The sequence below is a fragment of the Sorex araneus genome, chromosome X (assembly GCF_027595985.1).
Source record: "Sorex araneus isolate mSorAra2 chromosome X, mSorAra2.pri, whole genome shotgun sequence".
NCBI lineage: Eukaryota > Metazoa > Chordata > Mammalia > Eulipotyphla > Soricidae > Sorex > Sorex araneus.
In genome coordinates, this window is record NC_073313.1 from 330,017,909 (window position 1) to 330,032,275 (window position 14,367).

Here is a 14,367-nt window from a genome sequence, read left to right on the forward strand (position 1 = left end):
AAAACCGCGCGGATGCTGCCGCGTCTGTGCGACTTAACATTTATAATTGTCAGCAATGTGAAACGGTTCCTTTTGAACAGGTCTGACTTGGGGGGGAAACTCCAAATAATAACAGTAAGTTTTTGTTGAAATTTTGAAGGTTTTTAATGTAGCAGCCACCTCTCTGGACTGTGAACTAAGCAAAAGCCCCACGCTGGCCGACGCGGCTGGCGTACACCATACTATGAGGCGCGGGAAGGGGGATGAGGGGGAAAAAGAAAAAAAAAAGGGAAAAGGAAAAAGGGAAAAAAAAAAGAGAGAGAGAGAGTTATGTACTTGTAGCAGTGGGGCTACATATCTCTTCATTTCCAGCAATGAAAAACTAATTATCAAATGTAGTAGGTCTGTCTCTCTTGGTTGGAAACTCCAACAACTATAGTGAGTTTTGTGTTGAATTATGGAATGTAATCAAGGTAAAGAAAAAATGAAGTGAAATTCATTAGTTATACAGTAGGGGGTAGGGGGTGGGGGCGGGGGGTATACTGGGGTTTCTGGTGGTGGAATATGGGCACTGGTGAAGGGATGGGTGTTTGAATATTGCATAATTGACATATAAACCTGAGAACTTTGTAACTTTCCACATGGTGATTTAATAAAAAGTTTAAAAAAAATAAAAAATATATGTATAAATATGCTAACATAGTTAAATTATCACCCAATAATATGTGAAATTAAGGACATAGATTAATTTCATTTTTTCAGTATAATTTTAGAATTTTCTATGAGAAGAATTTTTCTGGAAAATACAACTTTAATAATTTTCCTATCACCTCCTGTCCAATGTCTTAGTTAAAGAAAAAGTTAATAACTTCTAGGCTGTTTTTCCATGAAAAAGTCCATCAATTAATCCTTTTTAACCAAAGGATCCATTCTTCAGACAGTTTATCTTAAATCTTCTCAACTTTACCAGACCTTTCTTCCAATATTTTGATACATTTACAGTGTTTGTGTATTAGGGAGCTGCTCCAGAATATTCATTTTTAAAAAGTCTTTTTTCTGTTCTGGGTGAGGAGGTTCACATCCAGGGATCATTGGCTCTGCACCAAAGAATCATTCCTGGTGGGGATTGAGGGTGCCATATGCGGTGCTGAGGGTTGGTTGAACCAAGGTCAGTCACATGTAAGGCAAGCAAGCATCTTACCTAGAGCATCTATTGCTCTAGCCTTGGGGAATTTATACATTTTAGTGTGCCATATTCTTTTACTATACCTCTTAAAGACATGATTAATGTTAAAATTGATGGGAGCCACTGACAGTTTTTAGGGATTATCCTAGGTTCTTTGCTCAGGGACCACTTTTGGTTCTAATGTAGTGTCATCGATTAAATCCAGTACAAAGCCACTGCTTATGCACTGTGCTATCTCTCTGACCCTAAAACATGTGCTAATTGTTCAAAAGGGCCATTTAAACATAATGCAACTGATGTCTAATAAATTTATATTATCTATGTGTATTCTTTAATAATAAAGAACTAAACAAATTTTAAATATGATGAATCTGCCTGTACTGGTTGATTTGCTTAATGGTATTCTTTTTTTGTTAAATACTCAATGCATATATGAATGTTTACATAGTAAAAGCAATAAGAATAGTTTAAAATTTTCTTTGTGAAAGCAAAAGAAGGAAATGAAGCAAGGGAGGAAAAAAGGGAGGGAAAGAGAGGAGAAGGAAAAGTCAAAAGAAAAGAGTGGAGATAGAAATCTTAACTGTGCATACTTTTTATTAGTCACTGCATGAACTATTAGGATTACTTTTGATTCCATAGTTCTCAATTTTGGCTGTATATTTTGGATTCACTTGAGATCTTGAACATTGTTTTCATGTCTGGATTTTACACCCAATCAACTGATTACAAATTTTTGAGAATAGAGAAAATTTTAATACAAAGTGGATTTTAAATGTGTTAGGAGACAATCACTAGGCAATTAAATGAGAAAAATTAAAAACAAAAGGGTTAGAGCAATTATAATCTTTGTATCATGTACTGATATGAACTAAATGTCTGCTGTCCTCTTATTTTCTGCCTATTTTGTATATACCACATGCTTTATATGTAGGCATGTCTCTGGTTTTTATCCTAATTTCTCTAAGTAAAATATCTATCATAAAACAAATAAATCAGTAAACATTAGAAACTGCTGAAGATGGAAATATTGCAGGGGACTTACTATGGTATATTATTTTCTTATACTCCATAACTACATGATGTTCTTCTTTCTCCAAAGTAAGTGTTATCTCCCATTCTACAATCAGAATTTTGTTTTTCTAGTTCCCTTTCTTAAAATGCTATAGCTGGTATTTTCAAGAAAAATTCAACTGGATCCCAAATATAAAGGTGAATACAAGAGGCAATGCATTAATATGTCTTTCTCCATTATTAGAAAACACCTTAATCACCCTGTAGCTATTTGAGCTTATTTTTGCAAATATATGCACTTGAAATGGGTAACAAAAAACTTCCAAACATTCCAATGATATACGGCCACAAGAGGAAACTTACCGATCTCTAAGATGATAAAATAGTTCTTATGTCATTTTATGAACATATGTTAATACTGACCAAAATTTATCACTGTATCACTGTCATCCCATTGTTCATCGATTTGCTCAAGCGGGCACCAGTAACATCTCCATTGTGAGGCTTGTTGTTACTGTTTTTGGCATATCGAATACGCCACAGGTAGCTTGCCAGGTTCTGCCATATGGGCGAGATATTCTCGGTAGCTTGCTGGGCTCTCCGAGAGGGAAGGAGGAATCGATCCCAGGTCAGCCACATGCAAGGCAAACACCCTACCTGCTGTGCTATCACTCAGACCAAAATTTAACAAAAGATAAATTGTATTTTATATAACATAAAGCAAAAGTTAAACAAAAGAGAGAAATTGAAAAATATTAGTCAATGAAAACATAACAAACAGTGGAAAATTGGGTTAGGGAGTCATGATGAAGAAGAATGATAAATGCTGATAATATTTTAGTTTATAATCATTAATTTTATTGATTTGGGGTCAAGAAGTGGGCTATACCCAAAGTTACTCAGGGACTACATTTGGCTCTGTGTGCAGGAGACTTTATGAGTTGCCAGTGACTGAACTGGGCTTGGCTACATGCAAGGCAAGCATCTTATTCCCTGTACTATTTCTCCAACCTAATTATTATGGGTGACGCCCATAAGCTACCTCCTGCCAGAGCCAGATAATCCCCTCATCGGCCAGCATCCAGATATCACAGCTGCTTCTCTCAGAAGGGAACATAAAATGAGGGCCCCATAACCACGCCACCAGACCCCATGCCAAGCTGCTTTCACTTGGGGCACCCAAGAGAAGGGCGGGTGAGAGCCCTCCTTACCCCAAGGAACCCAGCCCTGGCAGCCGACCTCCACAACCCAAATGCAGCCACGCTCTAGGCTGCTTTCCACACACTTGGGCCAAGCTTCACATATGTGTGAACATATTCCTAAACCAAAAGGCGGGTTTAGGACACTCCCTACGCATTTTCCATAATTACCACACCATATTTGATTGGAGGCAAGATGGCGCTGCCACCACCTGAACCCCTCGTGCTCTCCCAAACCCAGCTCACTATCTCACCTTAGACAACATGAGGCTTAGTACACCAGCCATGGAGCTCTATGCATGATCCCTGCTGGAACTTACACACGATTCCTGTTGACATTGCCGGCTATCTTGCAAGATTCAGACAGAATGGCGTCAGCGGGGCACAGAGAAACCACAGCGGTGCCCGCAACATTGCCACCTGCCTGGGTCAGTCCAAGTCACAACAGCACCATCAGAAATAGGACTGTGGTGGCAGTGCATGCAGTGTCTCATCCACTGTGGGATGAGCTGTCAGCCAACCACCCGGTGACCTGGAACTTGGTGCAGTTGTTTGACGTGGCACAGACCCCCCACAATAGGGTCCTGCTCTGCCAGCTGCTCAACAACCTCTGGACGCACTCCATCAACTCAAAGAGATCAATCTGAGGCCGCAGATGTCCCAAGTCTACTCAGAGATGCAGGTAAGTGCGTGCTTGTCAGTGTGCAGATCGTTACAACATGCCAGTCCACCAAAAGCTTACATTCAGTAGACTGGGAACACCTGTAAAGGTGATTAGAGGCCAGCCCAAAAGCCTGACAAGCTACCAAGAGTATCCCACCCACATGGCAGAGCCTGGCGAGCTACCCGTGGTGTACTTGATATGCCAAAAACAGTAACAACAACGGTCCTCATCCCCCTGATCCTGAAAGAGCCCCCAACTCGCCATTGAGCTACACTATCACATGACAGGGACGAATGGAGATGTTACTGGCACCCGCTTGAGCAAACTGTTGAACAACAGGATGACAGTGATACAGTGATACAGTGAATTATTAGTTTAAGAGTCCTGGTGAGATATCTGTCTCTAAATCTTCAATAAGATTCAAAAAATAAGGAGCTGGAGAGACAGTACAGTGGGTAAGCCCCTTGTCCTGCACAATTCCAACCTGGGATTGATCCCCGGCATTCCATATTGTCTCCAAAGCCTGCCTGTTGTGGTCCCTGAGAACAGAGCCAGGAGTAAGCCCTGAGCATAATTGGATGTGGCCCAAAACCAATCAAACAAAAATAATTGAAGGTCTTACTCCAGTGGTACTGATTAAATAAGTCTAGAATTGAACACAAAATTCAAAATTGAACATTGATCTTGCATTTATTTAACCAGTTATCATAATATTCTTTTTTTTTTTTTTTTTTTTTTTTTTTGCTTTTTGGGTCACACCTGGCGATGCACAGGGGTTACTCCTGGCTCTGCACTCAGGAATTACTCCTGGCGGTGCTCAGGGGACCATATGGGATGCTGGGATTTGAACCCGGGTCGGCCGCGTGCAAGGCAAACGCCCTACCCGCTGTGCTATCGCTCCAGCCCCAGTTATCATAATATTCTGATACAAATTATTATAGACCTGGCCCTCAGATTTCAAACTGTATAGTGCATAACAATTATCCAAGGTTCTTGTCGAAACTCAGATTCTGATTTAGTTCACATAAGCCCTCTTTTCCTAACAAGCATTTATAATAAACTGAACACTGCTAATCATGTAATTCATGTGCCATGTCTTTTGCTTTTTTTGGGGGGGAGGGTCACACCCAGCAATGCACAGCGTTTACTTCTGGCTCTGCACTCAAGAATTACTTCTGGCAGTGCTCAAGGGACGATATGGGATGCTGAGAATCAAACCCGGATTGGCTGCGTGCAAGGCAAATGCCCTACCTGCTGTGCTATTGCTCCAGCCCCGATGTGCCATGTTTTTACAGTAAGATAGTTAGAGGTTAATAATTCTTCATGGCACAGTAGTAGTAGTTTGGACAGGCCGAAAAGATGGTACAGTGGAGGACACTTGCCTTGCATGCAGAAGACCAAGCTTTAATACCTGGCACCATATATGGCCCCCTGAATACTGCAAGAGTGATTCATGAACTCAGAGCCAGGAGTAAGCCCTGAGTACAGCTGGGGGTGGCCCCCCAAAAAAACAAAAAATTAAGTTTGAAAATACTCAACACATATTGTCCATGAAAGGTTGATTTTTAAAAAATTTACCTAGAGCCTATGTTTTTCGTTGCACATCCCCTCCCTGTCCTAACCCAGTTCTTGAGATTTGTTTCCCATTAAGTAGCTAATAAAGCTATAATCAAAAATTGTGGATTCAGTAAGTTATTTTTTCAGAATAAATTTAGATGCTAATTATGACAAGGAAGGTCACTCCTACTATAGACAGACCAGATCTGGCTTGTTATTTATTTATTTATTTATTTATCTAAACAAAATATTATAAGACACTCTCATGTACATTGGTTTATATAGTACCAATAGCTGCTTTTATGCTTAACAGTAGTGTTGAACAGTGACCATTTGACCTTTATAGCTAAAATATTTACAATATGAAAAAAATGATGTCCCTTGACCTAGGACAATCTACAACCTCCCAAGCTATGTTTTTATTCAATTTACTTAGACTGTTTTCATTGTAACATATAGTAAAAGAAAGGAGAAAAACTTTTTAGTAAGTCTGAGATTTTCCACAAAACTCAGGAATTTCTGTTTTTTTAATATGCCTTATTCAATTGCTATTTTATTCTCTCATTCATTTATTATTATGTTGTTCTATTTTACTAAGCTCCTAAGGTGTAGCCCTGGTAATCAGAGGAGGGAAAGATAAGTTTTTCTACTTCTTACAAAAAGTATTTATGGAAAAGTGATAGTAAGATTTGTTATTGAGGAAAAGTTACACATATCATTTCAAACAACAAAATAGACTGAATGTAGCGACCGGAGTCGAAACCAATTAGGATGTCTTTTGCAAGTCTGTGCTTCAAATAACTACACTGAAATATTCATATTGAACAATGGAAGACATAGTTACATTTAAAGGACCCCAACAGGCAGCCTAAGAATTTGACACTTCAATCCTTTCTCCAATGTAATCTCCAAGTTAGTATCTGGATGTGCTAGAACGATATTAGAACTGCAGATTTTTCCACCCAACTCCAGACCTCCTGAATAAAATTCTACATTTTAACAAGATTTATAGATCATTTTCCCTCACGCCAAAGTTTGAGAAGTGCTTGTTTTGGAGAGAAAAACCGCTTCTGTGGTGACAGAGTTCTGAAAATTGGGTTTCTGGAGATCCCAGCACTATTCTTTCCCGAGTGTGTTTGGAAAAGTCACTTGAATTCTCTTAGCTCAGTTTCCTTATACTCAAACTAATGGCTGTGGGACCTTTCAACTCTAAAACTCTATTCTCTCTTTCAATGGGAATTAAGTAAAGACTAGATGCAGGAAATGAGATTATCAATTTTGTCTAGGGAAGACTTAACCAAAGGACTGTGTCAACATGAATTATAGATAGAGGAGAAAAAGGATGGTTGTAGAAGGGAAAAATGCAAAGAGATGCAAGAAAAAGAGGAGAAAGTGAGAGATATTAGAATGGCAGTTGAAGGCACATACAGTATTTTAAACAAGAAGTTATCTATGTAGAAATAGATACTTTGTGTGTAAAATAATTTATCAGTATAGGTATCTTCTGGATCATAGTATTTTATTCTATAGTTTGTTTTTCTTAGTATATTTTTATTAATTCATTTTAAGTACAAGACATACATAATAGAGGCAGCAAAATAATCCAAGAAATTCAATTAAAGTGTTAAAAACTGTAAAGATTTTTTTCTTTTAAATTGGCACTCCTTTGAGATGGTAGTTACGTTTCTGTTTGGAATATTGTAAGAAAATTCATAAGCTTTAGAAATAAAAATCCTAAGCATTACTGAAGGTGTAACTTTTTTTAACAGTATGAATGAATTTGCAAAATATCTACATTTTTTACTCCCAGAGAAAAGTCCAGTATTTTAATGTTTTTTACAGATCAACTTGAAAGGAAGGGGTTACTATAAGCTTCCCTTCTTAACTATTCAAAACTTTTTTTGAGAAACTATAAGCGGTATCTCTAGTCATTTCTCACCAATAAACAATGAGAAACCACTTGAACTGATTCAGATTCACTGTATGATCTTTATTTATGTCTGACCACATTTAAAATAAATAAGGTTAATACTGATAGAACAAGGTTGTATGAGTCCTAGAAGGATCTATTTTTTTTTCATCACACCTCTTTTGTTCCATCGTGCTTAGCAAATCAGATGCTAGATATATTTTGATTAGTTTGTACTTTAATGGATCATGTATGGAAGGTCCACCTTTCACATTGGGGCCATTAATTTTTCTTGAGTCTGATGGAAGAAACAGGTAGAGCTTTTTTGTGTGTGCTGATTGAAAAGTGATGGATTATTTTCATGTGGTAAGAAACACAATGTTTTCTTTAGCACAGCAGGATATAATGTTTGCAAGGTCTAACAGTGAAATATTATGCATATCTGCTTCTGGCCAGCTGCCAAAAATAAAATAGCAAAATCAGAGGAAATTTTTGAATTTGAATCTTAAAACAAGTGCAATAACCAAAAAACTGAATAAGCTGTCTCATGTAGAAAACAGTATCTGTACTAATAAATCGTTTCTGTCACACATGCTAGTATTTAACAAAATAGTAAATAATCATTCTTTGAAATGTCATCTTGAACTTCATTTTGAGGGAAAATAAAAATATGTATTCCTAGTAGGCACAACTTTTTTCTTATCCCCTATTCTGTTACACATGAGATTTCTCTTCACTCAAAAAAAGAATAATTTTCATATTTTTCACCTCTTGTGCTGAAAAATGGATTCACAGCAAATCTAATTTTACCATCATTTAGTGTTTAAAATTTGTGTGTTCAGATAAGTAAACACCACCAAGATAAAACTTTGAAGTGTTATAAGAAGCAAATATATAGACAAGAATTTTTAAAAGTGTTGAAGGGAATTTTGACTTTTTTTCTATTTTGAATTATTTTGTTTTCAAAGTCAAGGAGAAGGCAATAGGAATTCTAAGGATTTTTCAAAACTTTTGGTAAACTATTAGTCTATGAAAAGAAACACAATCTGTATGTTCATTTTTATAAGTGGATCAAGAAATTGTTTTCCAAGAAATATTTAATATCTTAGAATGTTGGAGTCTTCTTTTCTGGACTTTAAAATTTCATTCTATATTATCTTATTTTAAGACCAGGAAATTTCATTTAGTAGGCATTAAAAGAAATTTGGGTCTAATGGAGCACTTTCTCTGTTTTATATGGAGAAGCTATACAATCTTATGGAAAATACACTAGATATTACTGTCTTCATCGTAAATAGGAAAATCTAATGGGAAGAGACATTTGCTACATCTTGATGCCATTTATATTTTTATTACTATATTTCATTTCTCCATTTTTAAGGTAAAATTATGACTTTAAATTATAGGCTTTCACTTTTAAGACCATCATAATCTTTCAGTGCTATCACAGGGTAGGGAGAGGAACAATGTTCAGTGCCCTACAACCTAGACTGGAAAAGAAGAGGGAAAATCCTGCTGCTGGATCACATCTCGCATCCTAAAAATTGCACTTAGGACATGTCCATAAGACATTCAATCAGAAAGTCCTCCTGCCTGAGTTACTGGCCAGGTATTATTGGCCAAGTTTTCTTCCTGGAAGCTGCATTAGCTTTTCTGAGCCTCTGGGGTTCTGCAGAGTAATTTACTGCTTCATCACCCCAAAGAGTGAGACTGTGGCCCACGTTCTGGTCTATCTCCAAACTGACATAAAGTCTTAAAGACCTGCTAGCAGTGGCTTACAGATGAGAAGAATATGGTTTATCTTCTAGATAGTAGTTTTTTAGTGTTATGTATCACATAGTTATTTTGACTTATTTAGTAGATATAGTTTGTTTTAAAGATGAGAGCTCATATAGTTCTATGTTAGCAACTGCTAACAAGTCATCCAAATCTTAATTTAAATGAAAAAACTGAGGCCCATGAAGTATGGAAGATAATGCAATTATACATTTAAATGTTCCCTCTTAATATCTTTATGGTCTAGTCACAAAAATTGAGAAATGTACCTGTGATATTTGAATGTGTTTAGGTGGTTAGAAAAGAATGACTTAAATTTAGAAATACTTTTTTTAAATATATCTAGACAACATAGCAATGGAATGCTTGAGTACACATATTTCTAAGCAAAGTAGATACTATGAATCTCTGAACCATCTAAGTTTTAGAGAAAGGTGTCAGTTTTGCTATATTCTGTCCAATAAAGGTAAACAATTGTATTTGAGACAAACAAAAACTACAAAATAATATTCAGAATCTAGAGATATAAAGGAAAATAATCCTAAATGTTTGTTATTTTCATTAAAAAATTTACAGGGGAAAAAGAGAGAGAGGAAGAAAAAGAAAACAGCTATGTTAAAACCATTGAAATGTTAAATAACAGCATGAGGTTTAATTGGGATTAATTTAAGGTTATAAGGTCTGTTTGTCTTAAGCAACTAACAAGAACATAAAATATAGTACATATTTGCAAAATTATTATACATGACTATATAAGTATAATTATTGTATATGCAATATTTAATTAATAAAAGAATTTTATTTTTTATAGTTTCTGAATGTCTTTCTCTGATTTCCTTGTCTCTGAGTTTTGCTCAAGATAACAATCATGTTTCTATATTTTCTATTTGATTATGTTATTTAGTCATCAGTGTGTCCTTCTGGTTCATCTCACTTAGCCTATAAATTTCTAGTGCCTCTTCAGTTGTACTCCGCCACTCTTTTTCACTGGCCTTTTCTTTGAAATCACCTAACTATAGTTCATTTATTAAACAAAAATATCATCCTTATACTTAATGCTTACAGAAGTAAAGATTTAACTTCAGGACACAATATACAAATCATCTAGCTAAAGGTATTAATATTAAATGTACAACTGAAGTTCAACATGCACTTTTCAAATCTTTGAATAGACTTATCCTAAGCCACTAATGTCTGAGCTAGAGAAAGAATTCATAAGGACAAACTGTACATTAAAACGTTGCAATAAACACTATCCATGATTGTGAAGTTAAAGCATGCTGCACAGCTAGCTTATACATATTTTTAATAACCAATAAGTATATTTCATTTCTGCATAATTACATGCTTAAGTATGTCAAATATACTTTCTCCCGAGACTAAAATTATTTGCTAGTAAGCATTTCCTAGTAAAAATAAGAAAAATAATTGATTTCAATCATATATTTATTACTACAAAATAATAAGTCAGTTTTCCTTTTCTAATACTGAATTTTAATTTAACTATGTTTTCTAAGAACAACTTTCTATAGAAAATCATAATCATCTTTCTATCAGAAGATAGAAACTTAGTGTTAAAGTTTCTCCTATGAAAAGTTCTCAGATTGCTCATTTCCACCCCCCAAACATTTCTGTAATATATAGTACAATCTATCTTTAAGATAGATACTTTTCCTTCCTATATATTCAAGAAATTTACGACAGAGGTTTAATTTTAAAATAAGCATGTACTTTTGCGTTCTCAATCCATAAAAAAATATAGTAAACAAAATCCATGTAATCCATTATAAATCTTGAAAGTAATAAACTTCTATTTCACTCTAACAATGAAAAGCAAAAGTGGAATTTTAGCTGATAAACTTGAAAATCTTCCTCTTTTAAGGATTGTAGAGCTTTTAAATGCTTGGATACGAAAATCCAACAGACAGATCTTTTATGAATATCTGGAAAAATCATCCTCGCTCTTTTGTTGCCCAGCAAAGATACAAAAAGAATGCTAAGACGCATTTTGGATAGCTGTGTGGTGATATAAAAGACTCCCGTGCTAAGAGCAGACGGAAAATGGTCGTTATTATTAATTTAGAAAAACAAAAGAGCAGCCCGGCATTTCAGTAATGTGGCAAGTTGTGTGCTCTGCAAGGAGAAGGGGGTTTGTAATTGGATTTTAGAGTAATTTAGAAGAGGAGATAAGACGTAATGGTTGTGTATTAGAGGTTAGAACTACAACAGAAACCCATAATGTAAGGGTTCATTGCACTGGGAGAAAACAGAACAAAGAAAAGCAGCGTCAACCGAAAATGGCCTGAGTGGCAAGCAAGGTGAAGCTCGAGGGAGAGACGGGGGCCCTAGTGTTCTCAGTTGGTGCCTCCGCTGACACTGGCTCACAAGCTCCTTCAACAACAGACAGTAAAGAGCTCGGGCTTCCTCCAAAATATTTTTTCTTTGGGTGACCTTGTCACTCTCCCATCCCCCAGCTCTTCCCTCTCAGACCTTCAGCGTGGCGTTTCTTGCTCCCCAGCAGCCCAGCCTATACTCCAGTTTTCCCCCTTCCCTGGCCTTCCTGGGGGCTCACCTGCTGCATCCCAGGTTTTCTCAGGGGATGTGGGTTTCTGTCTGCAGGTTTCCCCCAAACTCTCTCTCTGTCTGTCTCTCTCTCCTTCTCTCTCTCTCTCTCACTCTCTCTCTGTCTCTCTCTCTGTCTCTCTCTGTCTCTCTCTCTCTCTCACACACACACACACACACACACTCATACTTGCTCACCCTCTCCCTCTCCCCCCCCCTCTCTCTCTCTCTCTCTCTCTCTCTCATACACACCCTCTCACACAAGGCAAAACCTTCTCTTTCCATTCTTCCCCTAGGGAACTTTGGGCTTCAACTCACAAGGAGGGAATGAATATAGAGTGAGAAGGAAAAAGTAAAACTTGCCTCTCAGCCTACCAATTTTCCTTGCAAGCTTCAGGTGGGTGAATCTAACTCTTTACCCCTGGATTGGGAATCCTTTCAAATATAGGAATAAACCCAGGTGAGTGCCTGAGGCCTCAGTGAGTAGCTCTGTGTGCAGAACAGTTTGCGTGCACCAGTCAAAAGGGCGAGATTCTAGAATCAACCAGGGAGCTGCCCCGCTGGCTGGCGGTGATGAGGGAATGGATCCTATGGAGTTGAGTTCCTTCCCTTTACCAGCACTTGGCTACCCCCTGCTGGGCGGGATGCTCCTGGCCACCAGATTCACACCATTAAGCTCCAGGGCCAAGTCTCCTCCCAATCCCTGGGATAAGATCTACTTATTTCCTGTCAAATTGCCGTCACACTTTCAGGATAAGAAGCTGAAGTGTGAAGTTACCTTGCAATCCCCAAGAGCTGTTAAGGATTTGCCCCCCAAGCTCTTTCTGTGCCAGTTTAAGCAGAACAAATATATTTATTTGTGTGTATGTACGTGTGTGTGTGAAGATCAGTTTATTAAAAGTACACACATAACTCAAATTGCATAGTGAAATGATGTCAGGCTTTGTTGAGCATGAAAAGTGTGCTTGCTCAAGCCCCATTTCCAATCCTTTAGTGCATCATTTTCTCCTGAAGCGGAACCCAGGGTATGTTTAAAGAATGTTGACCCAGAGATTCAAAATTCAGCAGAATTTCTGGAGTCCTCCTCCCAATCTGACAGGAAACTGATCTTTAACTGGATCAAGTTTTCAAATACAGATTAACACATTTTAATTGTCCTACAAACTATTCTTGAAGTCACTCTTAACAAAATCCAGATTGGAAGAAATTCATTGCCATCACTATAATATGTAAACACTATTAAGACAGTTATGAAAACTCGGACACATTTGGAAGACGTGGCTTAAAAGTGCCTTTAATACAAAATAAAATAAAGTAAAATACAAATAGAAAGAGATTAGTTGTTATAAGCTGTAGCACAGCTGCAGTGACAGAAAATGCAGAAACATGTAAACAGAGGGTGCTTTTAGTTACTCAGTGACCCAAATGTCTTTTTCAGACTCACACAATTCTAATTCTGACACACTTTTTCATTTCATTTGTTTTGCAGACCAAGCAGAAAAGAAACGGACATTCAGATTAAGTAAACAAGTACTTTATATACAGCCACTAGACTGCCAGATAGACAAGTTCTGTTTACATGAAGTGCAGGGATAAAGAAACAATGTCAGAACTGCATCCTTTCCTGCATTTATTGGTGTGAAGTGAAAACCCAAATATACTCACCCACAAATTAATAAGGGACATTCAAATGGGCTTCTCACAGAGCTCGGTATGTTCAAGTGTCAGAACTCTTGAACTCCCCATCCGATCACAACCTCAGAAATAAATATAAACATTTTTCTGTCAGAAGGGGCAAACAAATTAGGATTTTCTTAAACCCTACAGTTGTTTTTTGTTCCATGTTGCAGCCTAGAGTTAGTTCTGTGTTCTTTGAGTTTTGTTTAATGCTTTGAGCAATGGAGAGAAAAGATGTGAGGTTGACAAGAAAAGAAGGGACTGATGAGATTTTCTTTCCAGTAAGCAGAGTAAACAGAGAATGAAAATACAGAATACAAGTATACAAATTGCTGCCTTTGCAAAATCCTACACTTGTGTTATTTTTTTTCTGATGTCCCCAGAATCAATCTCAGTTTGTAATGTGTAGAATTCTAATAGTGGTAAATAGTTTACCCACAGAGAATCCATGCACATAGAAATAAACCTATCTTGGATATAGGAGACTACTAATGAGAATTCAACTCCCCTCACTCTGTTGGGGCAGCAAGTCAGCCATTCACCAAGTTCTGACAGTTTACATTCAGTTGTTTAGTCTTTATTACTACTCCATAGAGTGATTTCCCTTCTCCAACATTTTGCTCTCTGATGATTCAACCCTTCTTATTTGAACTATTTCCTATTTCTATATTTCTTGACTATTCAAATCATAACCCTCCTATCTGTTCTTAAACATTATTTTACATTTATTCAGTCAAGAGATATTTTGGAGGATTACAGCAGATTTTTACCTTGCTTGTGGCCAACTTGGGTTAGATTCTCTGGTACCCATATGGTCCCCCAAGCCTGCCAGGAGTGATCCCAGAGC